Source organism: Anolis sagrei, chromosome 2, assembly GCF_037176765.1.
Source record: "Anolis sagrei isolate rAnoSag1 chromosome 2, rAnoSag1.mat, whole genome shotgun sequence".
In the NCBI taxonomy this organism is placed as follows: domain Eukaryota; kingdom Metazoa; phylum Chordata; class Lepidosauria; order Squamata; family Dactyloidae; genus Anolis; species Anolis sagrei.
In genome coordinates this window covers 74,711,089-74,729,518 of record NC_090022.1, presented here as the reverse complement: position 1 = coordinate 74,729,518, position 18,430 = coordinate 74,711,089, and the positions used below count along the sequence as shown (strand labels likewise).

The 18,430-nt window shown below is 36.9% G+C and overlaps 1 protein-coding gene across 2 annotated transcripts in view; it reads left to right on the top strand.

Moving 5' to 3' along the window:
- RBM6 (RNA binding motif protein 6) overlaps window positions 1–18,430 on the top strand; it is a 64,006-nt gene that overhangs the window by 21,709 nt on the left and 23,867 nt on the right. The gene's annotated exons all lie outside the window — the stretch shown is intronic.

Genomic DNA, 18,430 nt, shown 5'->3' with positions numbered 1-18,430 from the left:
TTTCTTTAGAAATGTTGTTCTCATTAACAACAAATTGTAGTGTGGACTAGATTTTTAAAAGTAAAATTATAATGAAAAATATGGAAAAATAAATCAGTCAATCTTACGTAATCCAGTTGAGTTTTAACTTCGACAAATTGGCTGTTGTCAGTTCTAAAGTAAAAATTTGGTTTCATACTGAACTTGGTTGCATGAACCTAAGAAAACAGACTAGCTTTCTCAATAAGTGTAATTACACTTGTCAGATAAATGTTCATCCCCTTTAAATATAGGATGAATCCCTGAAGAAAAAAAATCATTTTATTCTGGGAAAAAGCCAATATTATCTCCCAGGATTAAATTCTAATTTTCAGTGTCCTGTAGATTCTCAAAACCATGGCTGAATGTGAATCAAGTAGTCAGATAAGAATTCCTTTGATTGATGGTAGTTTTTTTCTGGGCTATAGCAAGTTTTTTCCATCATTTCCTCTCTTTTGCATTCATTTTAGCAAATAGCCCATTCCACTCAGAAGATAAAATAAATACAAAATTGGATTCACTAATCATCTTAAAAACATAGAGTAAAAATGAAAAAGTCCTCTTCTAACCTGAAACCTTTTCAAGTAGAAAGGTCTTGAGATGATTCATAAATAAGCTTAGGCTGGGGACAGAAATGTGAGCTTCCAATATATGTGTAAATGCAGGAGCAGTGGGGTTTTAACTTTCAATATTATGTACATTGTTTAAAAGTTAAAAACTACCCAACAGAAGTCCTCAGCACAGTGTTGTGTAACACATGTCAGTGATTAAGTGATGTTGTACGATGCATAATGTGCAGCACTAATGCACCATGTACAATCACAGTATGCTGTTTCCATCACTATGAGCAGAATAAGACTGTTGCAATATGATGAAAAAATTGCCCTGCATACATAATCAGACATATGCTATTAATAGGATGCCAACCAATATTGGTTTCCCTTGACTACTAACTTTTCAAGCCCTTGGATTGTGAGTTTCAAAAAGTTTCAAAAAGCAAATACTGTCCAGTTTTGCTTTCAGTAGTGACATATTCAAAATGTTTTACTTAATGAACTGACCAGCAGATATTTGTTTCATAAATTCAGCTAAGTGCCCCACATCATAGCCTGGAAGAGTTTATTTTTCCCTTTCTCTGTCATTTATATTATATCAGTTTAGCCTTATTGCCAGTAGTTTGGCAATTAGTTCAATGTCAAGAAGAGGGTTTGTGTCACTGAAGCAATGCTGTCAAAGTGAGGAAAAAGAATAGGGAAATATATATATTTTAAGGTAACTGAGTTTTAACTACAGTAGAGTAGCTTAAGCTACCCATTACAAAATGAATCACTTTTACAGAAATCATTACTATTCCTGCAGTAATAATTTGGAGAGGCATAAAAATGGGTGGCGATTAAAATTCCAAATATAACTTACATATTACAGCGTGTGACCAGGCTGGCCTTCAGTCTGTTAAATGATGGCAATGTGTGTGCATTCTGGATATTGGGAGAAGAAATTCTCTTAGATAACATTGTTTTAAAAGTCTCCCTCTTCCTTTCCAGCTGGTGGAGGGAAGTGTGTACTATTTTGACCCTTCAGAGTTTTGTAGTCAAAACAGTTAAAATGCCCTATGATGTTTGACTAAAATACAGTACATTAATAAACAGACTTGAAATTGATCTATTGTCAGGCAAAATTAGCAAAATCATCAAAACAATAGGCCGTTCTGAGTCCCCCTTGTGGGGAGAAGGGCGGGATAGAAATATACAAAATAAATAAATAAGTTAGGTCTACTAATTTTGAAATGGCTTAGATCAGGAGTATTAAACTCATTTTTGTCAAGGGCCACGTCAGCCTTACGGTTGCCTTTAAAGTGTTGTTGAATGGAGACTCTGTGGATACAGAGAGCCAACTATAATTATTTTACATAGTGGTCAGTGCACTTGTGGCTCCGACGTTGCGCAAAGGTTAAAGGGTATTTTAAAATCAGGCATCATATCCACAAGTCTTATATCTAAATATAAACCCCACTATCATGGCTAAACAGAACAAACTGCAGCCTTCCAAGTGTTACTGTATCTCAATTCCCATCAGCTGTAGTAATGAAGTTGGATGATGAAGAATACAGGAGTTGTTGACCAGCTTTTGGAGGGCCATGTAAAATTACATGGTGGGCTGAATTTTGCCTGTGGGCCTTCTGTTTGACAAATGTGCTTTAGATAATCAGAGGTATTTAGATACTTCAGAGGTATATATTTGCAAATTTAGGAACTTGTGTCATACTATAGCATCGCTATTCAACAGAGGGTAGAAAAATTCAGCCAAATTGATTGATGTTTGTGCCTTTACAGCAGAATATGTCTTCTGATATACTGAATTTATTGACTTCACTCTGTGTGGGCTTTGAAAGGTTTTGATAATGTGTCTTGATCCTTTGGTAGCCTGTTATCTAGGTTTTGAGATCATTTTTCTCTACTAATGTGGTTACTATTGTAACTGAGAATGATATTGCTTCTATCTTTCTTATTAAGAGGAGGTGCAAAAGTAATTGGATGATTATTTTTCTGGTTGAATTGCTTCCATGGACTAAATAAATTGTTATCACTAAAATTATTGCACCATTGGTGACTCAGTTCTTGATACATTTGTATCATGAAAGCAATCTGACAGCCATACTGTGATTTCTAAATTTCTAAGCTAGAGGATTTCTAAATTTCTAAAATAAGTGCCAAGTTGGAATCTGGTGTAGTTTTTCACAGGACAACTAGGTGCACAAGAGATAGCAGATGTGCTCTGTCTTTTGCACTACCATTTGCACAGCAAATACAGAATAACTATGTCACTAGTTTTCTCTCTGGAAACATTGTACTGACTAGAGCTGAGTGTACATTTTTTTCTCCTTTCTAGGAGTCTTTCATTTTTGGGAGGTTAGTTCTCAATATATCGTATTTCATTGCATGATAGTGGCACTCCCTCCCCCTTTTTTGTGGAGAAGGGGAAAGGGTTGTGTGACTATTATGCAGGGAAATATGGGTGTGCGCTGGTGGGCAAGAGCTACAGGGCCCCATAGCTCTCCCTGGCAAGCGCACAGGCAGGTGAAGAATCATAGGCCTACGCTTCTGCTGGACAGCTCTTGGAGGTCTTTCTCGGCTGGCTGCAGCTAAGAGAAACCTCCTAGTTCTCACATCTTCACCCGCCCACACACCTGCACCTCGGAGCTATGGGGCTGCTCCAAAGGGCAGGCATGTGGGCAGGGGTGTGACTGTTGTGCGAGGAATAGAAAAATACTTAAACTGGGACCCCCAAAAGGGGTGTGTGACTATTAGGCAATGGCGAAATACAATGAAAAAACTGTACTGGCATATAAAATATTTATCAGCTTGAATGCTTATGAGCTTTCATTTAAGTAATCCGATTGGAAATGAGGGAGACAAATAAGGTAACAGAATGTTTCTTATTTTGGATCTCTTTATGTGTTGATTTGCAGTTTTGATGGCCTAAAGGTTCTGGCCTCAAAACGTTCAATATGGCACAGTAGATTACATTGTTTTAACACTTGCATATTTCTCAGAAGTGGAGATAACTAGTGACTGATTAAAAAATGAAGGATGCTCCTAATATGCAATGGCAGATAACGTGTGATATGGCATGTATGGTGTGATTCTAGTGATTTCATTGCCAAAATATATCAAGGTGTAGGCCTATTACTGGAATATGTTGCAGAGTTGTTTTATTGATTTGTATTATGGAATCTAGTTCATTTTGGCAATAATTTTTATATTTGGGAATATACATTCAGTAAATAGAAGTACTTAGAAATTTTAGTGCATTGTTCCTTTGAAGTAACTGTCTTTTTCTTACCATGTTATTGGTTATAGTTAAGTCATTAGGATTTGTTAGAGGTCTTTCAGGGAGAAACATTAAGAAAATGTGAGGGGTTGGACTCGATGGTCTTTGTGGTCTCTTCCAACTATAATTCTATGAAATGTAAATAGAGTTCTTAGTCTACTAAAGAGATTTGCTTCTTGTTGTCCGTCAACCTATTTTGAGTATTGAGGGACAGCTGGTTTGAGCTCGTTTCTTAGACAGAAGATGTTACAGCCAATAAACTTTGCTATGAGGTATTTGTTAATTGTCATCATAATGGGACCCTGTAGTGGAACAAAAATGGCTCTTTAATTTTGTTATCATGTATTGGTGCAAAGTGTATCCTCTTGATACACTGGGAGATAGTCTCCTCGAAGGAAGGTGTTAACTTGCATTAGACTAGGAGGAATGAAGATGTGAAGATCTATTCTGTGCTGATTGGTGTGGTGTCTTGTTTACGTGACCTTAGTTTATGGCAGGAGTAATTGGGAACTGTGCTAGTCCAGCTGCTATTCTGCCATTGTATAAGGAAGAAACCAGTATTGTGGTTTTGCCACCTGGTTGCAACACCTTGGTGCCACTGCACACTCAATGCAGATGGCCACTGATTGATCTTGGAGGTGTTCTGGGAGAACTCCCTTATCATATTTTTCTCTCAATCTCAGAAGAAGTCCATTAAAAGAACTTTATGATCCTTTTGCTTCAGATACAATTTGAACCTGTATGAGGAACTTCTGAAGCTGCTGTTCCTATTACTTCTTATGTCTGTAGTGTTGTTGTTTTGACCTGGGTACTCTGTTACACAATAAGAAAATATTAAACAAGGAAGTAACCAGTACAGTATTACACAATAAGAAAACATTCAAAAGAAGAATGCCTGTGAAAGAAAAAGGAAGTCAAAGCCATGATTGCAGTTCTTGGACAACTGTTTCACTTATTGTATGAGGTCACTATCTTTTTCCAATAAAAATGCGCCTCTCATGAACACTTGAGGTTCGATCTTGATTATGTATTGGGCATTTCGTGTTATGTGAATCTGCGGAATTGGTCAGAGTTTTGAAGCTCCTTTTGCACAAATTGCAGGATTTCTGAGCACACATTTATTTTCAGATAGTACACCTCATATTGCATATGGAAAGCACACAAATATTCTGTTTCTTATTGTTTGAATATAAAGATCTAACATAATATATTTCTTAGATTTTCAGAGAACACATTGCATTTGTGTACAGAATTGTTCCTAATGTGATTATTAATTGCTCTATTTACTGAGTGGAAAATATGTAGAAATGCATTTTACAGCTATTTCTGCAGATGAGATTTTTGCTTATAAGGAAAATTATAGATGTTCTGCATAAAGGAGGAAAATTCCAGCTACCCCTAACAAAATGAATGTCAACGTGTAGAAATGTATGGTACTACACTTAGTAAAAATGAAATGCACAGATATAGGATGGATAATACCTGACTTGAAAACAGTAAAGATAAACAAACAAGCAAAAAAGACATGAAAGTGTCTTCATAGACCACAAGCTAAACACAAGTCAACATTGTCTTGCGGCATCTTAAAAAGCCAGTGTGATTCTAGTCTGCATCAATTGGGGCACAGTGTCTAGATTTAAGAAGTCATAATCCCACCTTGTTCTGCTTCGTACGCACCCCACCCAAAATACCATGTCTAGTTCTGGGCATTGCAATTCAAGAAAGATATTGACAAGCTGGAATGTATCTATAACAGGGTAACAGAAATGGTCATAGGGTTAGAAATCAAGCCCTACCGGGAACAATTAAGGGGGCTGACATGTTTAGTTGGAGAAGAGAAGACTGAGAGAGAACATGATAGCCATTTTTAAATATTTGAAAGGATGCCACATTTTATTTTCATCTGTTTGTAAATTGCGTCTTGAAAATTGTGCAGTTTGTTTGACAAGCTGTGTAACTTGTGTAAAAAAGCTAGTGTTTCCCATCATTGCGCATGATGGCATAGGAAGGGGTTATTTTAAGTATCCTTTTACGAATTGGGAAAACTGAGACTCACTATTGTCAGTATATTCTCGCTTTATATTGAAAATTACTTTGGCATTGTAGAAAATTGCTGAAATTAGCTTCATACAACAATAATTACTGCTAGGTTTTTCAAAACAAAAATATATGTGCTACTTGTTATTTCTGCGTAAAAAAATAGTTAAAAATACTTTGTTCATTTATTGTACAATGGTATATAACCTCTAGATTGGACTATTGCAATGCTCTCTACGTGGGGCTGCGCTTGAAGACGGCTCGGAAATTCCAAATGGTTCAACGGGTGGCAGCCAGATTATTAACTGGAGCGAATTACAGAGAGTGGTCAACCCTCCTGTTTAAGGAGCTCCACTGGCTGCCATTTATTTTCCAGGCCCAATTCAAGGTGCAGGTTTTGACCTACAAAGCCCTGAACGGGTTGGGACCCGCCTACATGCGTGGCCGCATCTCCGTCTACGAACCCACGTGACCACTTTGATTTTCTGGAGAGGTCCTTCTCTCGCTCCCGCCTGCATCGCTTGCGCGACTTGTAGGGACGAGGGAGAGGGCCTTCTCTGTAGTGGCCCCCCGGCTCTGGAACTCACTCCCCAGAGAGATTAGACAAGCCCCCTCGCTGGCAATTTTCAGAAAGAAGCTGAAAACCTGGTTATTCCAATGTGCTTCAATGATTGAATGTAGGACACTCCCTGTCCAAAATGACCTCAGAAGCACTTTAGTTTATGGCCCATGCAATTAAATCCTTCCTCATCCTGGTTCCCCATCATGACAATCCTACATTGCCTATCTCCCGTTGTTTTTAAATTTTAAATTTTTTATTCTGAAGTGGCCCTGCCCTTGGAATGTCTTGTGTTTGATGTTTGATTTTATATTGCTGTGTTGTTTTTTATATTGGTTTTTGCATTTTATGTTTTGTTTATACTGTGTCTATTGTGTTGATGGGCGTGGCCTCATGTAAGCCGCCCTGAGTCCCCCTGGGGGAGGTGGAGCCGGGTATAAATAAAGTTATTATCATTATTATTATTATTATTATTATTATTATTATTATATTTCTTAGAGTTATTTGCTCTTGGTGCACTGGAGTACGATATTCTTGGAGAAAAACTTTAGTTTGTATTGAATTAGCAGGCAGTTCCAGTCTAGAGCCAATCGTACTTCTGTCTCTTCAGTGAGACAGAACCTTCCTTGAACTATCTCATAGAAAAAACAGTTAAAAGAATTGGAGGAAGAAAGGGAAGATGGTAGTGAATCCTTTCTTGTTGATGTTTTATTTTCATTGAGTTTAACTGTAGTTTCAAGACAGTATGTTAAGTTATTGGTTTGCCATTATCTACAATCTATTTGATTTGTTCTTCTTACGTTACAGAATCTCGACTAAGTCTTGCACCCCATACTACTTCCATTGATTACTTATTTGCTACAGATTTGGTTCAAGTTGGTGATATTTAGTAAAGCTCTTAAAGACTTAAGACTTTGGTGAATAAAGAGCATCTTTTTTTCAGTATGGATCTATCTCAGTATAAAAATCAGCAGTTGAGTTGTTTCACTGTTTTATTGTGACCAGCAATGCTGTAGGTGAACACAAGAAAGAGAGCTTCTGTCCTAATTGACCCTAAACCAGGGGTGGACAATTTCAGGTAACATAAGGTCATACTGATCTCTTATTATTGTTCTTCTGGATTTGGTATTACATTGTTGATTCCCTAAGTTGTGTTTATTTTTAAGCTTGTTTTTTTTATTATAATGAAATGCCTGAACCTATAGACAAGGCCTGTACTCCCTCTATTCACTTTCCTTTTTAAAAGTATGAAATCTTTTTTTCTTGCTTGAGTAGGTTTTACATACTCATGTTTAGAAAGTCCAATGATAATTATTGGATTTAGGAGTATGGAGAAGATGAAGATGCATGTAGGCTGGGCATGTACTTTATCTTTTCTTTGGGAAAGATAAAGTGGGGTATGATGATGATGATAATGATATAACCTTCACATATTTCTTGAAATCTGTAAAACACACATTCATATGTAGTCAACACAGTGAAATCATCTGATCATATACAAGGCTGAAAAAATAGAAAAAAATAAAAATTAATTTATACGCAGATGACACCATAGTCCTTATAGGCACAATGGAGGATTCTGTAAAGGCAGTAACAAAAGTAATATAAAAAATTGAAAAGATTTCAGGCCTAGCCATTAATATTGAAAAATGAGAAATTTTACTTTAAAACCTGAATTAGAAGGAGTTAAAAGAAGCCCAGTCTAGTCTATGAGTGAAACTGGGGGAAAAGAAGTTAAAATACCTAGTTGTTTATAGCCCTAAAAACTTAAATAATATAATCCAGATAAACTATAATCAATATGGAAAAAGTAAGTAAACAAATCAACAAATGGAAAAAAATGGAATTGGGATATCACAACTAGGCTGAAGGCATGCAAATGATGATATTGCCTAATTTTTATATCTATTCCAAACCTTTCAATTTAGCATCCCACCTAAAATAATCAAGAATTTTTGTGTGTGTGTCAGGAGCGACTTGAGAAACTGCAAGTCGCTTCTGGTGTGAGAGAATTAGCTGTCTGCAAGTACGTTGCCCAGGGGACACCTGGATGTTTAATATTTTACCATCCTGTGGGAGACTTCTCTAATGTCCCCACATGGGGAGCTAGAGCTATAGACAGGAGCTCACTCTGCTCACCGGATTTGAACCACCAACCTGTTGGGCAGCAAGTTCACCCAACACAAGGATTTAACCCATTGTGCCATTGGGGGCATCAAGAAATGGGACAACTCAATTAAAATGTGGATAATAGGCTCCAGTAAGAACAGAATTGCTAATCCAATATTCTTCACTCCACAAGAAAATGGAGGATGGGGAGCACCTTGCCTCTAGAACTACTTTGAAGCTTGCCTGATTACTTGAACTGGACATTAGCGAGCCCAAAAGATGGGTCTGATTAGAGAAATTAATAAATGGATGGAAATACTGATCATGTCTAATGGGGAATTTTTTTTTAAAGTACAAAAAATCTAAAAGTAGGTCCTTTTACCTTAACAGTGGTATGTTAGGAAAAATGGCAAGTCAAATTTCCAATAAATAAAATAGACATGTTCCCAATAGGATCCATGGAGAATCGAAAACCCCAGTTATATCGGAACATGTTAAAGAAAATGGAAGAACATGGCATAACAAAAATTGGGGACCGATTGAAACCTGATTGAACAGTAACACAATGGAAGGAGTTGAAAGATAAGTGTGGGCATGGAAATTGGCTACTATGGGGAGGGTTGTCTAAAAGTTAACAGAATGGAAAAGTAAGGAAACCCCAGAAACAGATCTTGACAAAGTAATAAAATGGAAAATAGAGAAAGAGAAAGGAATCATGGGATTCATATACAAAATAATTATGGGAAAACAATACAATACAAAAAAATAACCTGATAGAAGTCTGGAAGGAGGAACTAAGTTGCAGCGAGAGAGAAATAGATTATTGGACAAAATCAATTAATAAAATAAATCATTTAAAGATCCAAAAATGCAACAGAAAATACTGCCATAATGGTATAGAACTCCTGTGCAATTGGTTTACATAACGAGAACCTCCCCAAAACAATGTTGACAAAACTGTGGGAAAGCAGGAACATATATCCACATGTGATGGGATTATGAAAAAATACAAAAGTTCCATAAAATAATTAAGAAGGAAATGGAGGAGCTATTGGGGATAAAAATAGATTGGAATAAGATACAATTTTTGTCCAGAAAATTGAGGGCAATGGGGGATTTAAAGAATGGGAGAGAATAATAAAACATGTTAGATGCAATTAAAGCCTCAGTCGCCCTGGACAGGAAGGACCAAAAGAAATGGGATACAAAAACTTGGTATAAATATTTAGTAGACTACCTCCTCCAATACTATATTTGTGAAGGGAAAAGTTATTATAAGAAGGGCCAAATCAAAAAGCCCAGGGAGGCAAAATGGAAAGGTCTGGAAATAAAGAAGAAAGATAAATGTAAGAAATTAAACCAGATTATTCTCATGATTGAAAATTCTTAATAAGTATAGCAAAATGAGTAAATTGTTCCCAGGAACAGCGGGGAAGGAGACAGAGGGGAAATGATGTAAAACTGGGTACAGGATGATGAAGAAAATAAAATGAGTAATAATGTCCCATAAACACCAAAGCAACTAAATAGTTAAAAGAGCAAAATTCATTGCAGCAGGCTGTAACTCAACATTATGCCTGCAAGTCTTGTAAGAGTTGCCCTGGAAAGGGCTTGAGTAACGCAGAAATAATACTCTTTAGTTTCACTTATTTTTGAGAACCTTATGCTGATTGTTATGTATAAGATTAATGAGACTTTTAGTTAGTCAATTTATTTTTATTGTGTTTAAACTATACAACAGCCGGAGAAACCAGGGAAAATTATTATATGCTTGATTACACTGAGATATAAATATTCAGTAGTATTCCTGTACCTTTGATTTTTTTTTTAAAAAGTCAATACAAAAAGTGACTAAAGGCAAACCAGAGGCTTCTTCCAAAATGTACTTGGGCTGACCTTTTACTCTGACAGCCTCCATTGTTCTTGTAATTTCTATTTTGATGGCTAAATGCATAAATCTATGTTTTTTCTGAATGCTGGATGTAACTGGTGGACAGGTCTCTATTCTCTTTTCTCTCTGTTTTGTTATTCACACATTCTAAGCCATCTTGAATCCCATCTGTTCGAAAGCTGCAAATAGTCCAACGCTCTGCAGCCATGTTGTTAACTGGGCCATCACATATGGAGCATACAACCTCCCTGTTGCAGCAACTCCTCTGGCTGCCTGTTAGCTACTGAGCACGATTCAAAGTGCTGGCTTTAGCTTATAAAGCCTTAAACAGCTCCGGTCCGAATTTCTTGTCTGAACATATCTTCTTCTATAAAACAGTTTGTAGATGAAGATCTTCCGGGGAGGTCCTGCTCTCGGCCCCACCAGCCTCACAGGGCCTTATCGGTGGTGACCCCATGGCTGTGGAACTCCTTCCTGAGTGAGATCAGGTCGGCCCCCTCCCTTCCGACCTTTAGGAGACAGCTAAAGAACTGGCTGTGGAACCAAGCGTTTGGCTCATCATAGGAATATTTAAAGTGAAAGTGAAAATTGAAAGTGCAATGACCCAGGACTGTCTATGGACAACGGCTATGTCTTTGTGTGATATGTGATGTTATTTTATGTGGTATGTTGGATACTTTTTTAAATCAATGGCAATGAATTATTGCCAACACTGAACCGCCCTGAGTTTTGGGGTTGAGAAGGGCAGTATACAAATAATGCAAATAAATAAATAAATAATCAATCAATCTTGGGAGAAAGGTAGGGTATGAGTTTAACAAATAAACAAACAAGGGATTTTGAAAGCAGCTGCTGTTTATAACTGGTTAGATGGGGTTAAGTGGCCACATAGAGTTATTACAGGATCAGTTAGAGAAGAATCTCATTCCATTCCAGTACAAGCTTTATTGCATCATTTATAGCAGGCATATTTCTGCAACAGCACTGTATTTCTCCAGGCTTCCTCCATTACCTTCCACATGGTGTTCCTGCTAAACTGATCCAGCTAGATGGAAGACAGGGAGGAAAAGAGAGACTTGGGGGGTATAAGAAGATAGTAAAAGAAGCGTGTCAGTGGGTCCTTGGTATCCGCTGGGGACCCCTTAGGGATACCAAAATCTATGGATGCTCAAGTTCCATTGCACACAATGATATAGTAAGATGGTGTCCCTTATATTAAATGGTAAAATCAAGCCTTGTTTGGGTTTTTTTTTTTTAATCAAGCTGTGAATGGTTGAATTTGTGGATATGGAGAGCCAAGTGTACTTCCAGATATTTTAACTGAAGTATGCCTGCACTTTTTAATACCATTCACGTTAGTTGGAAGAGCCCGATTTTGCCTTTTGTAATTTAGCACACTCATTCCAGATCTATCAACATTTTATTCTAGAGGAATACTATCATTAATACATTTTGTAAATGCAAGGATTTGGACAGAAAAAAAACTTCAGTATTAAATCATGTTGGTTTTGTATAGTCAAGCTTTGTGTGGCTGTTAGTAACAACATAAATGATGAAAACTTGCTTTGGCATTGAAGGAATTTTGGCAGATTTTGCATCCTGTTTTGTACCAAAATTTTGGGAGGAAAGTGGTATAGGTGTCTTTTTCTCAATTTAGTGGTCCACATTTAGCATTGTATTCAATCTCTTCCTTCCAACATTTGTAAATTAATTATACTGAGAGTAGCAACAATAACTCATGTAGTTCTACTTGCCATATGTGGTGAGACTCTTCCAAAGTAGCGGGCATTTTGAATGTCTGAATGATTCTTCAAAACGTGGAGGAGATGGCCTAGTTGAAAGTTTGATCCAGTAGTAATGTGTGGTGTGCAGATTGGTTCAGGGAAAGAACTAAATTCTACTGTTCTAAAACTTTCTGATAGTGCATTGTTTTTCAAGTAGCTATTTGGCTTTTGAGCGGTTCAGTGGAGCTTGTTTCTAAATTTTAATCATTCCAGAACGTTAGATGAAATCACACATTACTCAAAGTAGCAGAATTCTTTGATTGGTCAGCTAAGCAAGGAGAAGATGGTTGTTCATGGTGAAGATGAAAGTAATTCAGGTGTTTTGGGAAAGAATTACCAATTTGCTCCCTGGCTGTTATAATATGTGTTAGAGCAGTGGTTCTCAACCTGTGGGTCCCTAGGTATTTTGGCCTACAACGTCCAGAAATCCCAGCCAGTTTACCAGCTGTTAGAATTTCTGGGAGTTGGATGACAAAACATCCGGGGACCAACAGGTTGAGAACCAATGGGTTAGAGACTTACATCACTTCAGAGGAATATCAACTTTTTGAAGACATCTTTCTTGGTTTTAGAGTTAAGCTTGTATGTTAACGTGGAGTAGATTACTGCTAATAGTGGTACTAAGAAATAGGTATCTTCTCACATCTTGTTGGAAAATGAATTATCTTGCAAATTTTATATTAAAAATCCCTATAAATAAATCCTAAAAATTGATATCTTAATACTAGAAGGGAGTTTAAAAAGAAGGAACACTGAATTCACAGTGACATAAAGATCTTCAGAAATCATATCTTGAGTAGAATAGGAAATTTTTTTTAGCTAGACATGTTCGGAAAGTTATGTTTTTTAAACAATTGTGGTTGAATATGACAGTTGCCTTAAGTCTGAAACAACAACAATCCTAATTAACTTGACTATCTCATCAGCCAAAAGAGTTTGTGTTGGTTAAATTGTTCTTAATTTTACATATTGCATTGCTCTTTTTATTTTATTTTTTGCACTACAGATAAGATATGTGCAGTGTGCCTAGGAATTGATTCATGTGTTTTTTAAACTAAAGTCCGGCCCCCAACAGTCTGAGGGACCGGGAACTAGCCCTCTGCTCAAAATGTTTGAGGACCTCTGACCTAGACTGTTTTTGTAATTTTGTAAGTACTTATTCAATATGCCTAAAGGGAAGATGTTTTCATGTAAAAGATAGCATATTGCCAAATGTGTATGACTTGGTTAGAATAAAAGATTTTCCTTTTAAAGATTTCATTCTTCCACACTCTTTCATATACCTGTTTGGTGTGTGTGCACACTAGGATTCTTATCATGCAAGGAAGGAGAGGAAGAACTTTTGCAGGGTCAGAGATAGAAAGTGAAAATTATTAGTTACTCAGTAACTTTACTGCTTGTACAGATTTAAAAACCGTGGATGGTGGCAGTTAATCTCAAGGAGACCATTTTCCAGTCAAGAGATGGAACTAATCCGTGTAGTGAGCACTCACTGAGCTACTGCAATATAGCAGAGGACAGTTATGTGTATTCTATAGCTACTAACTCAACTGGATTCAAGCCAAAAGAACGTTCAGCTGTTGACATGCTCAGAGATTAAAGGGAGAGTCTGAAGCTGCACCACATATATTATGGGAATATGGAATGTGAGAAGCATGAATCAGAGAAAGCTATACGTAATAAAACAAGAAGTGGAATTATAAATACTTATTTATAATTTATTTAGCAGTTTTGTATACCTGTCTTCTCACCTCCATTTGAGGGACTTGGGGTGAGTAAGCTTAAATGGACACTTCGAGTCAAATATTTCACTCAGGAAAGTATAGTAAGAAATGGTGCGTTAATCGTGAGGAGATGTAGCAAAAGCAGTTGGAGAATATAATACAAAATCATATTGATGCAACTTGAGGGAAAACCCATAAATATTACCATAATCCAAGTTTGTTGTCCAGCTGCAGAGATTAAGAAAAAGATAGTGAAAAATACTATGTGGAGTCCCAGAGGAACTTGGTCAAACATCAAAACAAAACTTATCAAGAGATAGGTGGGATTCGGGGGGAGGGGTGTGAATTTTAAATGATATGTTAAGTGTATTTATTATATTCTAAGTATATTTGAAGCTAAATTCACATAGTGCTATTTAATTGTCTTTGTTTTTTTTTTTGTATTTTGTATTTGCTTTGTTTTAAATTATGACCAAATTATGTGATAGTTAGCCGCCTAGTCCCGATGCAGGGAAAGGCATGTATAAAGTAAATAAATGAATAAATTAGCAATGCAATTGTAAGAAACAGAAAAGAACCAAAGATTTTAAGAAAATTTGGCCTAGGAAATGAAACAGGAGACCTATTGACTGAATTTTGCAAGTCCAACCCTTTGTTAATTTTAAACACATTATTCAAGTCCCCAAAGAATTGATGAATATATAGATATGACATAATGACCAATATAGAAATAAATTTACATAATTGGAATCAAAAGATGGAGAAGCTCCATTCTCTGCAAAAACAAGAACAAGAAGCAGTTTGTAGCATGGACCATAAACTGCTAATATGAAAAATTAGAGTAAAACTGAAGAATGCTACATCAACCAGCATGCCAAAATACAACCTGAAGAACATCCCCCAAGAATTTAAAGATATTGTAAGAATAGATTTTCACTATTAAGTATAATTGATCAGAAGACCCCTGGACTGAAGCCAGGAATATTGTCAGGGAGGACTGAAAAAAGATACTATCCAAAGGGAAATCTCAATGAAACTCTTCAAGAAATTAATGACAGTTGGGAAACAAAAGTTAAATGTAATAAATACAAGTCAGAACCCTGAATACAGTTGTTAATGACTTTTGCAGGAAAACTACTATAATGTAGAAACATAGAAGATGACATCTAAAAAAGGAAGAATGAGAGACCTCTTCCAGAACACATGACAAATCAAAGGAAAATTTAAATCAAGAGTGAGGATGCTCTTATGATCAGATGGAGAACACATTACCTGAAGAAGTAGAAATAAAATGATAGTGGAAACAATACAAGGAAGAACTATATAAAATAGATGAAAGGGTGACAGTCATTCGAGGAAGAACCATATAAAGCACTTTCAGCTTTAGAAAGTGAAATAAAAGCACCACCCAGAGCATTTGGCAAAATAAATCCCCAAGAACAGATGACATACCAATAGAGATGTATCAGGTTAGAGAGAAAGAATCTGCTCTAGTTCTAACTAAAATCAGTCAAGAAATATGTAAACCAAGACAATTGACCACAGAGTGAATATACTTCCAATCCCCTCAAAAGGGAACATAACAGGATAATTGTGTTAGTTTTTCATGTGTGAACAGTGATGCTCAAAATTCTACAACAAGGATTTTGAAAATTATATATGGAGTGAGAAATTCCAGGTGTTAAAAAACGGTTCAGAAAAGACACCTGCACCTAGGGATCATATTATTAAAATTGATTAGGTAGTGAAATATATGAAAGGCTTTCAGAACAAATCTAATCTGTTCTTTATAGATTACAACAAATCCAGTTATTGTATAGATAATGAAAAACTATGGATTGCTCTTAAAGAAATGGAAGTGCTGAAATATTTAAATGTCCTAATACATAAACTATACTCAGGACAAGAGGCCACTGTTAGGATAGAATTAAGCTACGATTAAGACATTGAAATAATTCAGAATTCCCATACCTCAATTCAGTCATGTATTAAAATGGAGCATGTAGTCAAGACATCCTAAGAACACTAGGGCTTCAAAGGGCATTTATAAAGAAACTAGAGAAGACCCTGAGCATCAAGATAGGCTATTGAATACTAAGTAAGGATTGTGCATGGCATTGTATTCCCCATGTCTATGTACATATGGCTGTGAAACTGGATAGTGGAAAAAGCTGATAAGAAAAAAAAATGTTCATTCAAACGGTGGTTTTGTAGAAGAGTTTCGCAAATGTTGTAGATGGCTACAACAAATAAATGGGTCTGGTAGCAAGTCAAGCCTGAACTCTTCCTAGAAGCCAAAATTATTAAACTGAGGCTGTTGTACTTTGATCGTATCATTTGAATTCATGACTTATTAGAAAGCACGTTCATTTATTCTCATGTAAGGAGTGACTTGAGAAACATTCATATTTAATAAGGTAAAAAGCAGCAGGAAAACAGGATAACACATTCCAGGTGTATAGTCTCAGTCAAGGTAAGCCTAGCCTTGAGTCTACAAAGCCTCACCAGAGCTGTTGATGATAGATTACTTGAATTCGCTCATTCACACGGTCACCTTAAGTCGAAGTTGACTTGATGGCAGTTAATAGCAACATTCTATATAACATCTACCTTCCATAGTAGTGACATACCTATTGCTGGCTCCTCTTTTGAATAGGTCTATGTATTAGGCATTTGGGCTCTGGTCTACAAATATTTAGGCTTTGAGATGCTGTATAGAACCTGAGATCCTCAGTGTCTAGATCTAGGGAAGTAGTGTCTAGATCTAGGGAAGTAATGCTACCCCTCTATTCTGTTTTGGTTAGACCACATCTGGAATATTGTGTCCAGTTCTGGGCACCACAATTCAAGAGAGATATTGACAAGCTGGAATGTGTCCAGAGGAGAGCGACTAAAATGATAAAAGGTCTGGAGAACAAGCCCTATGAGGAGCGGCTTAAGGAGCTGGGCATGTTTAGCCTGAAGAAGAGAAGGCTGAGAGGGAATATGATAGCCATGTATAAATATGTGAGAGGAAGCCACAGGGAGGAGGGAGCAAGCTTTTTTTCTGCTTCCTTGGAGACTAGGACGCGGAACAATGGCTTCAAACTACAAGAGAGGAGATTCCATCTGAACATGAGGAAGAACTTCCTGACTGTGAGAGCCGTTCAGCAGTGGAACTCTCTGCCCCGGGAGTGTGGTGGAGGCTCCTTCTTTGGAGGCTTTTAAGCAGAGGCTGGATGGCCATCTGTCAGGGGTGATTTGAATGCAATATTCCTGCTTCTTGGCAGGGGGGTGGACTGGATGGCCCATGAGGTCTCTTCCAACTCTTTGATTCTATGATTCTATGAGTTTCCTTGGGCAAAGCCTTGGGACAAGGGGGAGGGAATAAATGGGAAACTAATCACATTAATTCACAAATGTTAGAAAGTAATGCCAATGGTTAGCTGTGGAAGTCTTCCATAATGTAGGCAACGATTTTAAATGACTCATAGCTTCATGTTTTTATACTCTTAGTCAAAACAGAAGGCAGGCTGCTCTTTCATGAAGAGATAAATATATAGCAGAAACGACAAGGAAATGTTAGAATAATTATATTTAACTGAATACAAAATTTGGAGTTGCTCTTACGAACTCTGAACATAATTGATATGATGGTAGCTAAACTTCCACAGTAACAGAAGAGATGATCTTAGCTTTCATACAGTAAAAAACATTATTATGGCCCAGTGGATTCCCAAAGCCTTTGTTTGGGGTATTCACTTGGGTGAGTAGTCTTCTGCTGATGGAAGCATTATCACAAGGTCTAAGAATTGTTAGTAACTTCCCAAGCTGCTATGCAAAGGACCTATAAGTTAATGTTGCCTTTCTAGCAGCATTCTTGGCAACTATGGTAGTAATATCTATTGAGGTTATTTCTTAATACACATGGTATTAGTTAACACAGAATGTTTTATGGATTGTTTGAATTTCTCTATATATTTATAGAAAGAGGTGAGATATCTTTTCATATATGTATGTTTGAAATCTTCAAAACAATTCATAAAGCATTATATGTGTATATATGCGCAATCACTCATGGCCGAGTATGATGGTCTTCCAAGGGTAGGGTCTTGGCGATTTGTCCATAAATGACTATAGATACTTATTCTGGATCTACATGGTCTGTCACAATGAGGACATAGGTTTCCAAGTGGAAGGCTGTCCCGACAAGGACTCTCTTGATGTGCCTTCCTCTTGGCACGTTTCTCCCCTTTGCCCTCTATTTGTGCCTCTTCAAAATCTGTAGCACCATTGGTAAAAACTGGCCTCCAGTTGAACGCTCAAGGACTAGGACTTCCTAGGACTCAATGTTTATTCCACATTTTTAAAGGTTAGCTTTATGCCCATCTCTAAGTAAGTCTCTTTTGCTGTCCATTGACATTCTGTTTTCCATTCTTGAAATGAGAATATAGTACCTATTTTAGGAGATGCCGCTTCAATATATTGCTTAGAACTC